General features: G+C 44.3%; 1 non-coding gene across 1 annotated transcript; it reads left to right on the forward strand.

Moving 5' to 3' along the window:
* Positions 1-16,206: 16,206 nt before the first annotated feature.
* Positions 16,207-16,279, forward strand: Trnam-cau (transfer RNA methionine (anticodon CAU)). The gene has a single exon. It is a non-coding gene; the product is annotated as a tRNA-Met (tRNA).
* Positions 16,280-22,048: the final 5,769 nt, after the last annotated feature.

Raw genomic sequence — 22,048 nt, forward strand, 5'->3', positions numbered from 1 at the left:
CTGCTGAGATAGGCTCCAAGGTGAGCTGAGCAGCCAGGACAGGAGCTGGCCCTCTGTGGACAAAGTAAAAGGCTAAACAATCCTTAGAGTGCCATTTCTCCACTGGAAAGATGCTCTGGAAGTCTCCTCAAAACACAGATTGCTGGGTTCCACCTCCAGAGCTTCTGACTCAACCAATCTGGAGATTCAATGACAAGCCCTGTTATGATCCTTAGGCATCACTTCATCTCAGGAGTTGGCAACGCCAGCACGTTGCAGCCCCAGCTACGGAGCTTTCTTGGAAGCTTTCTAGAATCTGGAGACATGACATCAACTAAATTCTTAGCAGCATTTACTCTCTCTAGTAATCCCAGAGGGCCCACCACCATTGGCAAAAGGCAGTTAAAGAGCAAATTCTACGTCCAATATGGAAAGCTTTCAAGAAAACAGGACATATATGAAGTCTCAACTTTTAGAAAAGCAATTCAGTCTGGTTATCTGTCCACCATTAACTCGGAATAGCCAACTTTTGGGGGTCATGGACTCCTCTGACAATCTAATCAAAGTTATGGATCATCTCCCTAGGGAGTGGATAAAAACCCAATCTTTACTTACAACTTCAGAGAATCTTAGACCCCTGAATAAATCCCTTCCTTGAACCCATCTCAGAGTTTCCTAGATAAGACTAAAACGGGATTCTCCTGACAACATCCATATTTCATAGTACTGAGATTTGAGCCCAGAGGTGCCCTACCACTGAGCTACATCACCAACAGCCCCCCTCCTTTTTTTTTTGAGACAAGATCTTGCTAAGTTGACCAGACTGGTCTCAAACTTGCAATCCTCCTGCCTCAGCTTTCCCGAGTCACTGGGATTATAGACATAGACCTCAGGGCCTGGTCATCATCCCTGTTTCTTTTAGAGTCTACCAACTTTCAGCCCCTGTGCTCAGGTTGGATCAGGTGCCCTAGAGCTGAGCCAGTTGGTGAATCTTATTTCCCTGGCTAAAGTGGTTAACTCAAGAATAGGCACACAACACACTGGGGACCAATAAGACTCAGTGGAAATTAAATGAACATTCTCACTGATTCCTAGTCAAGCCACAGGAGTTAGGAGCTGGCAACTGCCACGTTGGGACCCCAGAGGAGAGCCTGTGAGAACGGATTCAACAAAAAGAAGAGCTTTGGAGAGAGAATCCAGGTCCTGAACACAGCATGTTTGCCCTGGAGTACCGTCAGATCTGCCCCTGGACAATTGAGCAAATAAATCTTATGAGCCCATGCTCTAAGCAGCTTGGGTCCCTTGCAGTAAAAAGCCCTTCAGTGAATAAATCTTCATTAATACATTGGATGTTTTGATAGTCTTTCCAGCAGCTGCCAACTAAACAAATAATGTCACTATATGAATGTTCTTCATCATCTTTTCAGTTTCAGTTAATCTCTTCATTCCTACAGTTAAGCCTCTGCTTTAACTCCAGACGCTTTATAAATAAACCCCTTTTGAAACAAAGATTCTTATCTCATTTCTATTAGTGATGTTTATCATGTACACAAAGTTGTAAATCTTGATATCATATCATATTGCAATAAGTGAAGCATGTAAATCTGATCAAAACAGCCTGGCCTGAGGTCAAAATTTGGGGCGGGGGGAGAACTACTTAACAGCACAAGTATTCTGAAACCAAACAATTAAATGCTATCATTGTGATTAAAATGCAATTTTGATTAAGAGAATTCTTGGGCCTCAAGGATATATATGGTAATTTTTTCAGGCTACAGATTATTGATTTCTGACATGCCAGAGCAAGAAAAATCTTCTGCCAGCTAGATTCCAGGATTAGGTGAATTCCCTATAGGCAATAGTTTGGTCTCTGCAGCCAGATTTGGATAAAATCCTGGTTCTTCCACATATTAAATCATGCTGCCTCTGTGTATTCACTTCCTCCTTCATAAATATGGGTGTATTTGCCAGATGCAGTGGGGCATGAGTCTAATCCCAGCAACTCAGGAGGCTGAGTTAGGAGGATCACAAGTTCAAGGTCAGTCTCAGCAATTTAGCTAAGTAACTTAGCGAGACCCTGTCTCAAAATAAAAAATTCTAAAAAGGGCTGTGTCTCAGTGGTAGAGAGCCCCTGGGTTCTATCCCTGATACAAAAAAAAAAAAAAGTCAGGGGGTGCATTCACATCTCTCCTGCTAAACTATTAGAATTTGAGAGCAAAGAATTGAGTGAGGCAGGGGAGTAAGACCCTCCCATATAGAGTTCAGGCTCGGCTCTTTGCCACCCATAAATACAATTCCAAAAGTATAAGGAATGTACTTATTGTTGGGAAACTTATAGAAGGAAAAAAAATGTGTCATGCTTCCTCTGTATGTATCTTAATTAGGGTAACTGAAAAGTTGGGGGAAATTTTGAGCTGACAAATGAAGAGTGATAGGATCAGAACATCACCAGTTTGCAACCCCTGATGAACTAGTGGATTTGGGCATCGAGCATCAAGCAGCTGCTCTCATTCCAGAAAGTGTGTGCCTGCTAATAGAAGAACATAGCACCCCCTGATAACACTGAACCAGAATCTGGTCAAACCACCAATTTTCAAAAACTACAGGGGTAAAGGAACTGTTATATATCATCGCATTTACGCTCAAAAACATCAAGCCCACAAGAACTCTACAGATGAACAACATAGTTTTGCTTCAACACAAAGATTTAAAAAACAAATAAAAGATCAAAAGGGAATCTACTGGTTAAAACATATATGACAATCAAATTTAATACATGGACCTTATGTGGATCTTAACTGAAATGAACCGACTACAAAATAAATTTGAGGTGATCTGAATCCAAATACTGACTATATACAATAAGGAATTTTTTAATTTTAGATGCAATAATGGTATTTTTTTTTTGTACCAGGAATTGAACCCATTTTTCCCTGAAACATCCCTGGGTTCCCAAGGTTAGAACAGTTCTAACTGTAAAGACTCATAGAGTTGTTTCAAAGCCAACTTGGTCCTCCAGAGGTTGCCCACTCTCACCACCAGGATGGAGGCCTCACTGCCTCTGCCTCCTGGGTTTCCATATAGGTTCCCCCAAGGCCTTTGGTGTCCCATGTGAGCCTCTCTTGTTGAGTGACTTGCCTCTTTCCTCCATACACTCCTTATCACCTGTTTCCTTTACTCCCTTCCTGACTCCTCCCTGTCCTGTTCCCTTCTACCACTCTTTCCTAAAGAGACATTTGGTAAACCCCAAAGGTCAACTCCAAAATGGTGAGTGCTCTAGCCACATGGCTTCTTCCCCATTTTCAGATTTGGGGGCAGGGGCAAGCTTCACTCCTCCGCTCTTGCCATGAAGACATTAGCAGTGAACTTCCTTCCATGAGTCCCCCATTTATGTTTGGTAACCTCCAGTTGCTATAATTCTCTGTGAGCTTCTGAGGCCCAGGCTCAGGTGGTTCAGTTCTCTGTGTGGCTTCCAGCAGGAACTCAAGGTTTGCAGTGTTCAATCAGTGAATGGCTACGCACTGGACAGATGGAAAAGTGTTTAATGTCTCCTCCACAGCCCACGTTGAGTGGCCCTTCTCTGTGTACTTCTGATGCCATCCATTTCCCCTGTTCCTACCTCCCAGCTTGAGCAGCAAAAAGTCTTCTGTTTTGCTAACAGAGAGATCATCAGGGAAGGATTCCTGCTGGTGAGCTTCTCTTAAAGCAAACTCAAAAAGAACAGGAGAGTGCAGTTAAGGCTAAGCACGTCTTCCATCGCCGGTGAGCGTTACTGCTCAGATTTCATAGCTCTTACACATAAATAGCAGGAACACAGGAAAAGCAAAACTGACGGCCATGTGAAAAGAGAAACAACCACAAAGCCCCCAGGGAAAGAACATCAGCGAGAAAAGCAAAGCGTGTATTTAAAAAAGACAGACATAAGCCTGGTGAGGGAAGAGAAGGAGGGGAGGACAGAAATCACAGGAACTCCAGGCTTTCTCAAAAACATGATGTAGCAATTAAAACAAGTAAGAATGGGTTTCAGGAACAGCCTTGACAGCTCACACTAAAGCAGAAATGAAGTGGGGTGGGGAGAGATGAGAAAAGAAAAGAAACCATCTGAGACACAAAAACATAAGGTAAAATGGGTTTGACCCAAAAGAAGAGCACAAAAGGTATTTTTCAGTCAGTTCAGAGGATTCTGAATTTGACAAAATGAAGGGTAAAAAGAGAAGGCTGGTCTTTCAGGCAGGCACCACTCATCTAAAAGACCTGCCAGGGGACCGCCAGGAATGTTCGGATCTGAACCTGCTGTTCTGCAGAGCAATCGGGATCTCTAAGTGGGTTCCCAGCTGTTATCCTGAGTGCTGGCAGCAAACTCTCCAGGGGAGACTGTCCCCCTGCCTGCCCCTTCACAGGACCTGCCTCCACCCACAACGACCTGCCAGGAAACTCCACCTAGTTCTAACAGCCCTTTCATTCTGAACCCTAGGATTCTGCCATGCCTTTCCAATCCTCTGTTCACCCTTCTCCATCTTTAACCATATGATAATAGGATTTGAGGATTTGGAATGGGGGCTGGTCTTCAAAAGTCATCTTCAGAGCTGGGCACTATGGCACATGCCTATAATCCCAGGTCTTGGGAGGCTAAGGCAGGAGGATTGAGAGTTCAAAGCCAACCTCAGCAAAGGCAAGGTGCTGAGCAACTTGGTGAGACCCTTTCTCTAAATAAGATACAAAATAGGGCTGGGGATGTGGCTCAGTGGTTGAGTGTCCCAGAGTTCAGTCCCCAGTACAAAAAAAAAAAAAAAAAAGTCATCTTCAGGGGCCTGGGGATGTGGCTCGGGCGGTGGCGCGCTCGCCTGGCATGCGTGCGGCCTGGGTTCAATCCTCAGTACCACATACAAACAAAGATGTGTCTGCCGAAAACTAAATAATGAATGTTGAAAGATTCTCTCTCTCTCTCTCTCTCTCTCAAAAAAAAAAAAAAAAAAAAAAAAAAAAGTCATCTTCAGTTTAGACAATGGAAATCCTGCTGAAATGCAGGTTCTGAGTCACAGGTCCAGAGTGGAACCTGGGAGTCTATATTTTGTTTCTCAAATGCCCAAGTGATGTGGATGCTGCTTCTCCTAAGATCATGCTTAGAAAGTAAGACTCTAGACCTAGCTGTCTGATACGGCAGTCAAGCCAGGTTAAATAGTTTGAAACTTAGCTTCTCCATCACACCATCACATTTCGAGTACTCAATGGCCACCATATTGGACAAAACTATATAGAACATTTTCATCATCACAAAACATTCATTTGAACAGCATGCAAGGATCAATGGCCCCCTGAAACAGACTGAATATTTGTGCCTCCCCGAAATTCATATGTTAAATCCTAACCCCCAACATATAGTATTAGGAGATGGGGCTGTTGGGTGGTTCCACTCTCATGAATGGAATTAGTACCTTCACAAAACAGACCCAGAGAGCTCTCCAGCCCTCTTTTCACCGTGTGAGGATATACTAAGAAGTTGTCAGTCTGCAACCTGAAAGAAGTGCTCACCAAAATTACCCTGCTGGCACCCTGATCCTATACTTCCAATCTCTAGAACCACGAGAAATAAATTTCTGCTGCTTCTGAGCCATCTGGTCTAAGTGCTTTGTTATAGCAGCCCAAACTAAGACAATTCCTCAAGAAGAAATCCTTGCTCTTCCTTGTTGGAGGGAGTCCCCCAGAGTTCCTGCCTGAGGGATTCTGGGGTTTTCATGTCCACAATATGTTGCTAGCTGGGCTCATTTTGTTCTACCTCCATGCCCAGTTCATTCCTATTTTGAAGACGGAAAGGAGTCTCAGCCACAGCATATTAGTTAACTCTAAGTAGCTATTAGCACGTGGTGATCATCTCACAATCCCAATGACAACCTGGCAAAAAAGGCTCATTTATTGCTAAAAGCAGTTATTATTCAAGGCTCCTGGCTCTTATAGTATTTGAATCACGAATCTACAAAAATCAAGAAATAAGTACTTCTTATTTTATGGGTTTCTCTATCCTTTCACCAGAGAAAACAAAAGAGAAATGATCCCACCCATGAGGCATTTGGCAAATGGCTACGTGGGTCACAGTTTTATGTCCAGGTCTGTGGGGAGGAAGATAAGGGGCCTTCCCTCTTCCTAAAAGGCACTTTGAAGATTCTCAGTCGTGTACCAGAGTAATGGCTCATATGGACTTTGTTCTTGAATGATGGAATGAATGCATGTGTTGGAGGCATGAATCACAGCGCATGAATTTAGGTAGTGAGGTAATGTAACTATCTTCATTATTTTATGACTCCTCCTAACTTTTTCCAGTAAGTCCTGTGGTAGAAACTAGGATGTGCCTTCCAGATCTCCCTTTTGGAGTAAACAAATTTTTGTCCCAGCTGCTTGGAGTGCTGCTGTCAGAGAGCCCTCGGCTGTCTGATCCTTTGGGGATTGGCTTAGGTGAGCCTAAGCCCATAGGGAGCCTCCATGTTCAAGGTCATGTTCTTGTATCCTGGGGCTGCATCCAAGGTCTGATCAGTACAGAAGCATTTATCACTTTTGCCCCAAGTCAGAACAGCTTTTCAGGTCCATCTCAGCTCCAGAGCTGCCTGTAGGGTTGGCTGATGTCTTCATTAGGACTCCATTGCCCCTCAAGTTGTTTCTCTGTCCAGCTCTGGAGTTGGTCCCAAGAGCACACCCTGAAAGAACATCCTGCAAGCTGATCTCCATCTCAGAATCTGACGCTCAGGAACCCAACCTGCAAAAGGACCCATTCCATTGTCCCAGGTTGTGCCTAATGTCAGGGGCTTGCATAAACCCAAGGCATCAAGGTCAGGGCGTAATGGTGGGACCTGGGAGGAATGATGTTGTAGTTTTTCGATACTGTTGAACTACACTAGTATCACTGAGATGACCAGCATCCCACCTGGTCCTCAGAGATCTTTCCAGAGTGGTCCCTGCCAAGTATCCCCTGATGCCTTCTGCCAACCTTTTGAGGTCGGCTCCTTATGTGTGTCTTCCATGAGCCTGGATGTAAGGCAATGATTCCTCTGCTCCCACACCATGCTGGGATTCAGAGGACTCTATCTAATGCACACTACACAGCGATCTCTTATCAGGGTCTTGCTGTTTCCAACAGATCAACACCATAAGTGGTGCCAATCTGCTTTTATACTCTAGAAAACTATTTAGGGACTCCTGTGTCCTTCCTCCTCCATGGGGTTTGGGAGACAGAGTCCCTTGTGGCAGATTATCATGGTTACAAATTCTTTGACATTTCTCTCCATGAAGTAAGATTTATGTACCCTTCTCTTGAATGTGGGTGGGCTCTGTGGCTGCTTTGAACAATGGAGGAAGGAAACTGTTTCCTTTGAAAATGGAGAAGGAACACTGTTAACTTGCATCTATTGCTGGACCCAGACCTAGCAATCTAGCAGGCTCCTGCTCCTTAAAACAGTCTCCTTGAGCCACCATATAAGAAGACCAGGCACCCAAGTCCATCCTCATGGTGAGGCCATGCACAGGGGCACCAGTCATCCGCCCCAGCTAAGCCCAACTTCCAGTCATGCTGTGATGTGAGTGAAGCCATCGGGGGCCCTCCAGGTCAGCCATTCACCAGCTAAATACTCCTGAGCAACCCCAGTTCATACCACATGGAGCAGAAGAATCACCTGGCTGAGCCCTATCTAAATTCTCAGCCCACAAAATTGTGAGATATAATAAAATGGTGGTTGTTTTAAGCTGCTGCCCTTTCTCAGCAACATCACTGTCCCCTCTCTTCTTCTCCACTTCTACTCATACCTCATTCAATGAATCTTTCCTGGATCGGGGGCAAGGCAGTATGAAGAAGAGAACTGTGATCTTTTGTTCATCAGGTAGTGCTTCCAATTACTCAGGCATGAGTTCCTCTCATTTCCTGGTTTGGCTTTTGAGAGGCCAAGAAGGATATATGGCCTTCCTGGTTCAACTGGGAGTGGGATTGGAGATTGTGAAGGGAAACATGAGACAACATTTGATGATCATACTGCCACCCACAGTGTTTTACTGACGTTAGCCATCCATATCCAAAACACTGATGTTACAGAGAACTTAGTACTGGAGAATGAGGTGATCAGCACAACCACAAGGCTGAGTGGCAGGGCTTGAACTTCAGACCCCAGGCTCCTTTGCCAAATCTTCCAGAAATGTGAGTGTCCAGGGATTGCAACTTGATGCTAAATTATCCACCTTAAAAATATAATTCATTCTTATTGAAAGCATAAACTGGTTTCATGCCTAATCTAAGAGAAATCAGTTTGTATCCTCCAAGCCCTCCAAAAAAGATGTACAAAAAATGTTCATAACTAATTTATTCACAATTGCCATAAACCGGAAACAACATAAATGTCCATTAGCAGAAGAATGGATAAGCAGATTAGTACCAGGAATACTACTCAGTGATGAAAAAGAATCAACTATCAAGTTTGCAATAAAATCACTTAATCTCAAGCTTTAAACTTGAGCAAACATATACCAACACACACACACACACACACACACACACACACACTCAAGAGCACAGAGTATGCAATGCCATTAACAGGAAGCTCAGGGACAGGCAGCAGTAATCTTTGGGGACAGAAGACCACTGGACTGGAAGGATTGATTGGAAAGAGGCATAAGAGAACATTCTTAAGTGATGGAAGTTTTCTGTTTCTTAGTATATGCATATGTGAGAATTCATAAAGCTTAAAATTTTAAAATCTTACCATATATAATAGACCTCAATTTTAAAAATAAATATATGCATATATATATATATATATATATATATATATATATATATATAACATACCCACACATACATATACACACTCCATATGTATACATTATATATGTTTATGTCTGTCTAAAATAAAAATATATGTAATATATTGCATATGTATTACAGTTTCCAAATCTAACTTGAGAAATTATTCTTTGGGCTATTTTCCTCAAACCAGTCTCCTTTATTTTCATTCCACTTTAATTTTATTAATATGATCCTATTATTCACAAAGTAGAAAGTGCTTTTTAAGCTTTTTGTATCTTCTAAATGGTAGACTTACTGAGGATCATATTTCTCCTCTCAGAAGCACCAGTCATCAAAAGCCCTTTCTGCCTAGAAACACTGTACTGTCCCTCCAAGGTCTAGCTGTCTCCCCAGGATCCAGCAGGAGGGGGGAATGTCCTTTTTGCTCTCAGACCTCTGCATGGTTCAGACCCCTAAGATTTCACACATGCTGTTCCCTACACCTCGAGGAACCTTCCTTCAAAACCCAACAGTCCTTCTCGCCATCCTCCCGATATGGTTTGGATGTGAGATGTGTCCCCCAAAAGCTCCAGTTAATGCAAAACTATTCAGAGGTGAGATGATTAGATGAGAAGAGCCATGAGCTCTGATCCATCCTAGTTTGAACGGCCTGACTGGGTGGTAACTGTAGGCAAGTGGGGTGTGGCTGGAGGAGGTGGGTCACTGGGGGACGTGCCCTGGAAACCTTTAGTTTTTCTTGAGGCTTCTTCTCCCCACTCACTCTCTCTGCTTCCAGACCCCATCACGAGCTGAGCAGCTTTTCTCCACTGGCCCCTTCCGCCATAATGTGCTGCCTCCTCTTGGGCCCAGAACCATGACGTCGGCTGTCTATGGACTGAGGTCTCTGAAACCACGTGCCTCAAACTAACTTTCCCTCCTCTAAGTTGTCCTTGTTGGGTATTTTGGTCACAGTGATGCAAAAGCTGACTAAAAAGCCTTCTCCCTGTCTTACCTGCTTGTCAGGGCCTGGGTGGCAGCTTGCTTCCTGTGACTTCTGCTCCTTGATCTTCACCTATATGACTGTCTCCAGCTCCCACGTGCCTGCAAGGGCTGGGCACCCCGTTCCTAACACAGTGCCCCGTGAGCCGGGGGCGCTCAACCTGTTAGAAGAGGACCCCAAATGGATACATAAATCCTTAGATTCAAATGCAGCACAACTGTTTTATAGTGTTTTCATTATTAAAAAAAAAAAAAAGTCCAATCTCCATTGCAAAATGAATCTGGAGTTTGAGGAAATAAAATGTCCCCCAAAATCAAAGTGCTATGGGCACAAGGGTGTGAATGGGAAAAGCCTCTCCTTTCCATGGAAACTAATTGCCCCCAGTGGGCTGACGGCAAATCGTGAGTAATGAAGGTGCCAGAATTATTTATAAAGATTTGGCTCCTGTGGCTTTAATAAATTTATCATGAAGTGCCCTACAGAAGCTCAGCTCCAGAGGGAGCCTATTGCTTCTGTGATCACAATTTGAGACATACTTTAAGGGTTCTGGGTTTCAGAAACATTAAATGCCTTTGTGTGTGTGTGTGTGTGTGTGTGTGTGTGTACACAAAAGCATAAAATCTTCGAAAAAGTGGAGAACTGACAATTAGGAAATATGTCTTCTCAGGACTGTGGCTCCATGAAAGCTCTGTTTTAAACCCCACTCACTTTTCCTCCCTGCAACCTCTAGGTATGTTAGAAAGTCCCAATAAGACCTGCTTTTGTAGATTTAAATACAACCTTCCAAACTAGGTGGACACCAGGAGGGCATTTGTGATTTTTAGGTAAAAAATCTCAGGTAAAAGCCTCATCTCCACTCAGAATTCATGTCTGCAGAGGTCTCTCCAAACCATCTGCCTTCCTGTAAGCCCCGCCTCCAGCCCTCCAGGGCTCTCCTTAGTGTATAGATGTCTTTGGTAAATAAGATGAGGGAAGCCAGACCAGGCAGTCCCTGGAGGCAGCTACCTACCATCTGAGCAGCTCTGGCGCCTCCCCAGGGCAGCTCTGGGTGGGCAAAGTTGTCAACAGGACCTGCAGTAACATCTTTTCATAAGTCTATGGAGAACAGGATCTTGCTACCTTGTGATTCTATTCTACTATAAAGAGCAGAACTCAATTCTCTGAGTCCTGAAGCCCAATATCAGGCAGTAGGAACAGAAGAAACCCCAAGCAGGTGCATGGTCTTGGTGCCTGTGTAGTAGGATGTTAAAACGGAGGCTCTCCGGCCTCAGTCCCAAGGATACTTCCCCATCCCTGTTAAGGAGCATGGGAGTTAGAGGCACAGCGCCCCACAGGCAGACTTACCAAGAAAGTGGTCACCCTCAACTGGATCTTTCCACCAGATCAGTATGGAAAGAGAGGATTTAAGGAGGGATTTCTTGGAGGAGGCTGAACTGGCCCCTCAAAGGGTTAGGTGGGCTACCTGCATTGACCTGGGCTAGACAGAGCTCATCTTGAGGCTCTATGAGTTATGCAACACCATGGCCTAGTCTCACTCTCACTTAGGAAATCAAGACACTCTCTCTCTCTCTCTCTCTCTCTCTCTCTCTCTCTCTCTCTGTGTGTGTGTGTGTGTGTGTGTGTATGTCCTTCCTGTGGACCTGATGTGATTGAGGGCCATAAATAGCAGGCCTCTGGGCAAACCCAGGACCGTGGCATACTGATGGTGCCACTGTAAGTCAACACTTGTATCCTGCCTCCATCTACTTAGGCTTAGTGGAGTCCCAAGCAGTAGCTTGAATGAAAAAAGGTGGGAGGGGGCAGGAGAGCAGATGCCACCCCTCCTTCCCTAGGGGAGGCTGCTGGCAATCACAGGCCTCAGCAGGGAGAGAAATCTCACCTTCGAGTGATGTGGTCATCACATCCTTCTAGTCCTTCCTTTTGGTGCTTTGACATCTTGCAGCCTTGCTCACCCTCCAGGGTGAGCTCACACTCTCTCAAGACTAGCCAACTCCCAGAGGCGGTTTAAAAGAAAATCAACTTGACTTTGAGCATGCTGTTCATATGCAAACCAACCAATCCAGAGCCCATTACCCTACTGACACCTTTATCAAGTTCTCAGACTCTGGGCCATTGTGCACCCACCCTGATCACCAGGTAACTAGGGACAGCCCCTATAAATTTCAGAGCCTGCTGAAATTATTTGGACTAGTCAACCCTAAGCCTGTTAACCCTGCTTCCTTGGGAAGGAAATAGGGAGCAATTACTAATGGGTGAGTTTCTTTTGGAGATGGAGAAAATGGTCTAAAATTAATTGTGGTGATGGATGTAAAACTGTGTGACTATATTAAAAACTACTAAACTGTACATTTTAAATAAGTGAATTATTTGGTATATGAATTATACATCAGTTAAGCCATAATTGAGAGAGGGAGAGAGAGAAGCAAGGTGCATCACAGGGTTTGAGCCAAGGTTGAACATTCACTCCACTACCTACCAAACATGAGGCTTTGGGCAGTTGTTTAACCTCTCAAAGCCTCAGTGTCTTCCTCTATACAATGGGGATATACGTGCCTACTGCATATACTTATAAGTGATATTGGAAAGAAAGACGTGTGTGTGGGAACAGAACAAGAGGTTAAGGAAAGGGTCCTATAAAATGGCCCACTGTGCTGAACCCCACATGCTTTCTTTTCCAAGAAGCAGTTTGCCTGTAACACTGCCTGGCCTAAGTGAACAGGATATGTCCCATTCCTCGGCAAAGTACAGGTTGTCTGCAGGAAAGATGCAGGCCGAAAATAATGTCAATAAGAGGGACCCAGAAGACCCACAGACTCTGGAACTCAGGAAGATAAGGATAATTCCTCCTAACCATAAAATCCATAAGAATTTATGGTTAAGAGTCCAACTAGAACTGGTCAGCATGGGCCAAGGTAACCTATAATTGTCATGACAGAGGGGACTTGAAAATTTGATGTCATCCTGCTGTCAGTCAAAAGTCAAAAGGTGAACTTGGGCAGGACTCTCTGGAAACTTCTCTGGAATCCCCAATCAATTGGAGTGCAGAAGAGACATGAGAAGACCTGCTCTCTCCATTGACAGTGTCCCCTTTCCCAAACAAACTCATGCCTGTTACTCTGAGTGACATGTCTGGAATCTTTCTGACTTGATCACAAGAATTAGAGCTTGAAGGGGAGGGGTTATCTGTGCTGCCTCAGTTACTCAGAAAGCATCAGCTCTGTGACATAAGGACTGAATAAGATCCCAAGTAGGAACTACTTAATAAATGTATTAGAGCGCAAGATAGATACCCAAGTGGATGCCAACAGAAATGTTATTAGTGGTAAATGATGTGCTTTGCTTAGCCTCAGAGGTCTTTTCCTCACTCTATATTTGACAGTGTCAAAGTGCTGGGTTGCAGTGGTGAGCGTCAGGACAAGCCCTGCCCTCATGGAGCTTATACTCCAGTGGGACAAGAAATAATAAGCAGACAGACTTGGTAGACATCAGAGAGGAACAGGCGGGGCAAGGCAGACCATTTTCATGTTTTGCATATTTAGCATTTACATAAGATTATGTTTCTGGAGCAGAAAAAAATTTTTGATATTTACAATAGGTAGAAAAATAAATAAGATTTTTTGGAACCTACAATTCTCAAGGCTGAAATAACATGTTTCAAAACCCACTATGTTTCCAAGACATTCCAAGCTCCACATTGGGGTATACAGGGCATCTCAGGCACAAATATGTTCTTTCCAAGTTCTTTTCCAATGTGACTTAAAACAGGTCCCTCTCCCAAGCCCCTTGAATCAAATTTCCTATCCCTTCTAGTGGAAAGTATCCTCCCTAGCAAACGCAGTCCCAACTAGTCAAGATTCGTGCTGCTAATAGGGCCTCACGTCTTTCTGATTCAGTTTGGATCTTTTGAGAATGCCTTGATTAAATTTGGATCTTCCAAAAATGTCAGCGGCTTTGAATCAGGAAGTGTGAATTCATAGCTAGTCTGCCAAGTGTAGGACGATTCTCTTCGTCACACATTCACTTTCTTCAGTGACTAACACAAATGGGTACATTTTTAGCCTGATGGCTGAAAAGAAAACCAATGGCCAGAATTAAACGCCCATTTCCCTTGGTCTCACAGGTTCACCGTCCTATGTAGGTAACATCATGCCCAGGTCTCTTCAGTCCCCTGAACACATCCGCAGAGGCCAGGCTATGAGTCCCATAGCTCATTCAGCAGCTGCTCAGGCAGGAAGATGCGGGGACACTGCAGCTACATCTGCCGGAAGGTGTGCTTGGCCACTTCAAAGCACTAAGGTTCCAAAGTCTCCATAGTCTCCTGTCTCTGCTCAGCTCAGTCCTGATCACATAGCAGATGGATGGGCTGGGATTCTCTCCGATGCCATATATTTGGCACAGATTTACAACACAGGCACAATGACAGTCCCCCTCTGGGAAGCCGCATAAACTGCTGATTGCTAAATTTTCTGGCAGATCATGGGAGAGGGAGATGTGAACAGCCCAGGTAACCTGTCCTTTAATAGTCTGACAACTGCAACAAGGAGCATCCCAGTGGCCATGGAAACAAAGGGTCTGGACAGGAATAAGGCCAGACTGCTGGAGATTTAAAGGAGTCCCTCTGTGTGTCGTTGGGGAACACGTGGAAACATTTGCTGCATTTGCTTATGCGTCCTGATTCTTCTTCTGCCCCAGCAGCTGAGACCTAAGGAATGGGAGAAGGAGGGAGTCAAAATTTTGGCTCAACTTTAAATTTCAAAAGTCAACTTTGCATATTATATTGTACACTTCGAAATTGCTAGAAGAGAAGAAGATTTTGAATGTTCTCATCACAAAGAAAAGGTAAGTGTTCAAGATGACAGATACCCTAACTATCTCGAGTAGTACAAAATATATAATTGGACCAAAACATTACACTGCACCCTATTAAAGATCATTATTATTATGAACAATTATTATCTGTCAATTAAAAAAAATTTTTTTGGTACTAGGGATTGAACCCAGGGATGCTTAACCACTGAGCCCTTTTTCATTTTTTATTTTAAGAGAGGGTCTCTCCAAGTTGCTTAGGGCCCCCACTTAGTTGCTAAGGCTGATTTTGAACTTGCAATCCTCCTTCCTTAGCCTCCTAAACCACTGGAATTACAGGTGTGCACCAATGCATCTAGCAATTTTTTTTTTTAATTTTAAGGTCATGCTTGAGTTGTAAGTATCCAAAGGCGTCGGGGTATGAAATCTAGAAACTTTGAAGACCCAAGATATAGGTTAGTACCAATTCTGTCCACTCCAGTGGTAAAAAAGGTTCACAAAGCAGAGATGAGGACAGGCACTAGAAAGCTAAGGGGCCACATGAGAGACAGCCACCAGGAGTCCCCTAAAAACAGACCTACCCCCTAACCCACCCACCAGATGGAAACTGCAGGGGATGAAGGATATGTCAGAGAACCCTAACAGATATGGGGGAGAGGGTTCCACACCTAGAGTTGGCAGATAAAATGCAATATTTGGGACACGGGTCTACTAAAACATTATTTGTTGTTGACAAGAAACTCAGATTTAACTGGATAGCCTGTATTTTTAGTTGGTAAATCTGGCAGCCCTACTTACCCTACTCCCTGGGGGAACTAAAGCACCCCCTCACCCTCAGCATAGTAAAGACAAGGGAGGGCTGCAGGGCACGGAGTCTAGGACATTCTCAGAGAGCATCGCCACCCCATGGCCATGGCAGGAGAAGGAAACTGCTCTGCACCTCAGAGAGAGTCCAACTCCATTTCTAGACAAGAAATCAGATGGGGAGAGACAGCAGCCACATGCAGGAAGAAAGCCCTTAGGGTCAGGAGGTTGACCTTCTCATCAGACAGCACCAATGGGGACAGTAATATCCTGCAGATTGTGTTGCACATGCTGGTGTGTGAGTGCACACACACACACACACACACACACACAAAACGTGCTTCTGTCTGCACAAAAACAATAAGAACACTTAAGGAGCACTTGCTGTCTACCAGGGACTGTTCCCAGAATCTTATGCTTCATGTTTTCTAAATGCACTATATTTTCCTTTGTCCTCCAATCCTTGCCACAACCTTACAAGGTAGGTGTTTGTTTTTATTTCTATTTTCCTGATGAGAAAACAGAGACAAAGAAGTTAGTGAGTGTCCCAGACTCACCTTGCTGGCAGGTGGCAGGTGTGAGACCAGCTGTCTGGTTACCTAACGAATCTGTACTCTTAGCCTCTACAATCTACAGGCCATGCATAGCCTTTAGGGTCGGTGTGACTGTAACAGAAAACCCTAATTAGCAGTAGCTAAAACGTAGAGATTTTTTATTCCATTGTGTTAAAAAATACATTCCAGAGGTGGGCAAGTCAGGACCGGTGTGACCGCTCTAAAATGTTCCTTCCAGAATTCCCTCTGCCATCACTAGATGACTATCAGACTTGTGGTCCAAGAGGAGCCTCAGCCAGGCTGGGGGTATAGCTCAGTTGGTAGAGTGCCTGTCTCATGTGCATAAGGCCCTGGGTTCAATCCCCAGCACCACCACAAAAAAATAAGGGGAGCGTCAGCCACCACTAGCCTGAGAGAAATGCAGGAACACACTAGGATGTACAAGGGGAGATTAGATGATGGCCCCTGAAGCAAGCTAACAGTCCCTCCCTTGAAAGTGCCCCCACCTCTAAGAAGCCAGGCTGTAGGGACCCTGTCAACTAGAGTAGAAGGAACTCTCAGGGGTGCTGAGAACTGCTTTGCAGATGATTCTTCCAACCACCCTAGGACCCCAGGTCCTGAGCTCAGGAAAGCTGACAAGGCTTTGGGGTGACTTGATGACAAAGCATCCTACTGCATTTCTTCTGATTTTACTGTCTTTCTCAGAAAACAGTCTGCCACAAGTGACTGCAACATGGGAACACAGTGTAATGACTACTGGAGTTAGAAGTGGTGTGATGGCCAAAGAGTTAGGCTGGGGGCCTCTGAAGCCAGCTCACTGGGATCTAATCCCAGCTCTGCCTCATATTAGCTGGGTGACATTGGACCTCTCTGTGACAGTTTCTTCAACTGAAAAATAAGGATGATAATAGGATGTGCTTCACAGGATTTTCTGGGGAGCAAACTAATTCATATATGTAAAGATCTCAGAGAAAACTCGAATCATGATAAACTCTCAATAAATTATGATCCTGGGAAGTTGAGGCTTAGCTTGAACTCTGCCGCAGTGACCCAGTTCTTAGTCTGAGACTATCAGTGATTCAAATACACTATAGAGGAGGTAAGGGAGGTATACATCCAGCCTCTTGCCCAAGGCCTGGAGTCTCTAAGTGGCAAAACAGTAAGTTCCATTCTACTGAGTGGTTCCAGAACCTGGGCTCTATTTCTGACCTCCTCCTCTCTGCACCTCAGGAAAACTCACTAGCTGGGCGTCAGGAACATGGTGCCACTGCCACCTGGTGGTGACACTGCACATGGCCTATGATTAAGACTCATCCAGATGATAAACCACACAGTTGGGGACATCTCAGCACAGAGGAGCATCACAGGGTGGTCTGACCAATGGAACGCCATGGCTCCCAAAGCCTCCCTGGAAACCTTGTCCCCAGAGGGCCTGGGCTTCCCACGACTAGAGCTGCTCCTTTGAAGAGGACCTTTGAGATCAATGCTCACCAAGGTTTGCATGTGTCACCAACACATCAGTGTGTTAGCTGTTTTCCAGAAGAAACCAGCTCCTGGGCTGAGATGTAGCTCAGTGGTAAAGCATTTGCCTCACATTCGCAAATCCTGGGGTAAAAACTAAGAAGAAAAAAAAAAACAGATGAACAGCTCTTGCACCAAAAAAAAGAAAGGCCAAGAGAACGGGTCCCAGACAGGCAGGTTTTAAAGAAGACGTAATAGAAAGACTTGAAGTATTGGACCTCACCCAGGAGGTCAGCTTTGGGTTAGGGCACTGAAGTGACAGCCCCATTATAATTTTCTCCATTGGGCTGGGTAATGTTGTTGTTGTTGTTGTTGTTGTTGTTGTTTTACCAACTCCCAAACTTAGGTGGGAAAATGTGGGTGGGAATCTTTAAGGAGAACTACAAAGTCCTCTGTGCTCTGAATGCTCTGAACTGTCTAGCCTCATGTCACCTCTGCCCATCTCACACCCTAGGACAGCTTCAAACTTTAGATGGACAGTTATCACTCGGCTCATATTATAAACCCGTTTCTGGAAAATGTCCTTCGCCCCCTGTCGGGCCCTGTGGATCTACTCTGAGCCCTTTACACATTGTGCCCTATGTGACTGGCATCCCTGGAGCACAACCCCATAGACTGTCGCATGAATGATGCTTCTGGGGGCTTCAGCAAAGCTCTTGCCATTCCCACTACCACCCACACAAGCCGGTGAGTGGGCCTGGCCTCCAGACCCTAGTTGGTCGGTTTGACGTAGGCTCCCAAATCAAGTGGGGTTCACCAGAGAGCTCCTACCCTTGAAAGATGAAATTGATTTGAGAGATCTCAAGCCAAATTGTCCAGGACCTCAAACAGAGGAGGTACAGGTGGCAGCCCTAATCTGTATGTGGTGGGGACCCAGGCCAGCTCCCCTCCACCAGGGTGGGTGCATCCATCCCTCCCCATATGTTGTGTTGTTGCTAACATGCCAACAGCACTCCTTCTGTGGAACATCTCCAACTTCACAGAGGTCACTAGTCCCCACCCTGCCAATGTACAGCCTGCCAACAGCTGGAGAGGGACCACAGGCCAGTCCTGAAGACACAACAACTCTGGGGTAGATTTACAGCTCATAGGCCCCACTACCAATGCTGGATCTAGCCACATAACACTCACGCAAACTCACTTCTTCCCTGTCATGCCTCTGTCCATCACAGGCTTCTCCTGAATGCCCACCCCAACAGATGGCCCCAATCCAGGGAGTCTCGGGGCCTTCTTCTAGAGGACCTGCTTACCGCCTGGAGCCAGTCTATGGGGAGAAAGTGACAATGGCTTCCTACCGGACCAAACTTTAGACAGGCTCCTAAGTGCTCTCTTTTCAAGGAGACCTCAGCCTTGGCCTATTAAAAATTAGACTCTTGAAAACAATTTCGCCCACCTCCATGCCAAAACACTTGAACACTAACATAGTTTCTAACAGCTCAAGGCCATCTCTAGGATGACCCTAGTGCCCTCGCAGTGCACACCCAAGGAAGCTGAACGCTGCCAGGAGAATTTACTCTTTGTTCCGGGCAAAGCCTGGTAATAGACCAGCCCTGAACACTGCACCCTTACAGCAATAACTTTAGAAAGCTCACAGTTGTAAATCCTTTCTCTCCCCCTCTAAAGTGTAGATCTTCAATCACCCAACTCTCAAGAACACAAGAGAAATTCCCTCTCCCCCTGCACCCCCTTCCTCATCAGGACAATGAAAGCTCATTAGGGCTTACGTGTGCCAGATGCTTATGCTATTCTCTGGAATTGCAATGATAAACATGAGTAAAGTCTTTACTCTTATTTTAGGATTTAAAATTCTGGTGAAGGAGATATCCATATGAACACACATTTTTATCATAGTATTTTTGATGTTAATATGAAGGTTTACACTGGGGCAAGTGGAGAACAATCAATAGAGTACCCTGAATTTTTTTTTTTTTCAGATTTCCTTTATTTCCAGTGTTTACGTGAGTAAGTTCACCACAGTAAGTAGATCTAACATCACCTCCCCATCCACACCCACTCACCTCTCAAAAGGTGACACTATCTACCACTGATGCTTGCCCCCTTCAATCCCCATGGGCCCATCTACCAATCGAACATCAATGACCTCATTGGGATCCGTTGGGGTGTGTCCTGGGAATTTGTAGTGAGAACTCCAAGAGATGGAGTCAGGCTGGTACCCTTCTGTTGGTACCTCCACTTAAGATTGGCCAATGTAGCACCACGTCCCAAGAATTTCAAAAGAAGAAAGTGTCCACTGACATTAGATTTTGAAAACAAATCAAGTAGGACATAGCCCAAGAATTAACCATTGGATATAGCAACGAGGAGGTCATGGAGACCTTGACTCCAGAAGTTTGAGGGCAGTGATGGAGATAAAATCCTGAATGAAGTTGTGCAAGAGAGATTCAAAAGAAAAATTTGGAAACTATTAGCAGAGAGAAGTCTGTAGGAATTTCTGTAAAGAGATCAGAAATGGTATAATAAATATAAAGGAAATTAATATCAAAAATGATCTTTAACTCCATGTATATATAGTATGTCAAAATACATTCTACAGTCATGTATATGTAAAGAGAGCAAAAATTTAAAAATTTAAATATTATTATTATTATTATTTGGTACCAGGGCTTGAACTCAGGAGCTCTTAACCACTGAGCCACATCTCCAGCCCTTTTTGTATTTTATTTACAGACACGGTCTCACTGAGTTGCTTAGGGCCTTGCTAATTTGCTGAGGCTGCCTTTGAACTCACGATCCTCCTGCCTCAGCCTCCTGAGCCCTGGGATTACTGTTAAATATGAACTTTGAGGCCAAAAAAAAAAAAATAGCAGAAGTTTTGGATGCTGATGAAAAAGATTCATAAGGAAGAGGAAATGGATGACACATGAAGGAAAAGAAAGAACTACTGACGCAGTGCTTTTTAGAAGGCAGGGCACTATGGAATCTAGTGTCCGTGTGAGGAGTTGGCTCGTGTTAAGAACATGGCCTGCTCATTGTTGGAAACAAGAAAGAAGCTAGAATACATGGGCTTAGATGCAAACAGATGTGTTTGTGGAAATGGGATTGGAATCTGTGGAAGTTTTCTGATTACGCAAACTTTGAGTGAAACATGAAGTGAGGTCACAAGCTGAGAGTGAAGATAAGAAGACGTTTGAGGTTTGAGGAGAGATGACACATTCAGTCAGGAGAGGGGTGAACTCGGCAACATAGTAGCCCCTGGTTGTGCATATTTCCCAGCCACATATAGCTATGTGGGCAATGTGGGCACAGACACATGGTACGTGGTCAGGAGGATTTGACCAGGTTGTGGTTTAGCTTCGTGCAGGCACTGAAGCGAGGGAGGGTCAAGGGAGTTAAGGGTATCTGCCAGGGAAAGATTCTAAAGAATGATCATGGAAATAAAAAAGCTGGGTAAGGTTGGATGCAAAGACATAAAGGGTAACTGAAAGACAAAGAGATGGCCAGGTCCATGGATTGAATATCCTGATGAGATTAACAACGTGTTGGTCTTGGGGTGTTGAAAGGTGTGAGCATAAAAGTTAGCAGATGGTGTGGTCAGAAAGTGGGATGTTGACTTTCAGATCATGTGGGAGTGGCAGCTTTGTGTAATGACAAAATCTGAGGTGTGAAGATGGTAGTGAATGGCAAAGGTTGGATTGAGAACAAGTTTTTTTTTGTTTGTTTGTTTGGAAGAGAGGAGGTCAAGGAACTGATAGGCTAAATATTGCAAGGTTGTTCTATGATTCAGGTGAAAAGTCCACAAATGACCTTAAGGAGTATTCTTCAGGGTTTGTTTCCAATGTCTAGGTCCCAGACCAGGTCATTATGCAGGGTCAGAGCCAGAGCTATTTTTCAAGCTTTCACTTTAAGGTCTAAGTTCATGTGACATTTCCACATTCAAAGTTCTATTTGGATAGATATTGAAACAGAACATTGGATCTGGACTTTAGCTTTGGACACTGAACGAGAACCTGGACTTCAGACCTAGACCTGGCCCTGGCCCTTGAGTCTGGACATGGACATGGAATTTTCAAGGTCCTTGGAACTGATTTTATATGTGGAACATGTACCTGGAACTGGATTGGGGATTTATGTGGGAAAATTTTGTAGTGAATGTGGACTTTGGATCTGATCCTCAAACTCTAAATTTTGGACCTGAGTCTCAAACCTTGGACATGGATATTAGACTTGGAACTCAAATAAACATGGACTTTAGACCTGGATATTAGAAATGAACTTTGTATCTTGTCTCTGAAGCCCAGACATTTATTTTGAATTTTGACCTTAGATCTAGATCTTATATCTACATTCTGAGCCTGAACTGGATCCTAATCTTGGATCATGATTTCCTCTAAAACTGGAACAAGACAGGGATGCCCCCTTTTACCACTTCTGTCTAACATAGTTCTTGAAACACTGGCCAGAGCAATTAGACAGATTAAAGATATTAAAGGGATACATGTAGGAAATGAAGAACTTAAATCAGTACTATTCGCTGATAATATGATTCTATACCTAGAAGACCCAAAAAGCTCCACCAGAAAACTTCTAGAACTAGTAAATGAATTCAGAAAAATAGCAGGATATAAAATCAGCACCCATAAATCAAAGGCATTTCTGTATATC

Source organism: Callospermophilus lateralis, chromosome 1, assembly GCF_048772815.1.
Source record: "Callospermophilus lateralis isolate mCalLat2 chromosome 1, mCalLat2.hap1, whole genome shotgun sequence".
Classification (NCBI taxonomy): domain Eukaryota; kingdom Metazoa; phylum Chordata; class Mammalia; order Rodentia; family Sciuridae; genus Callospermophilus; species Callospermophilus lateralis.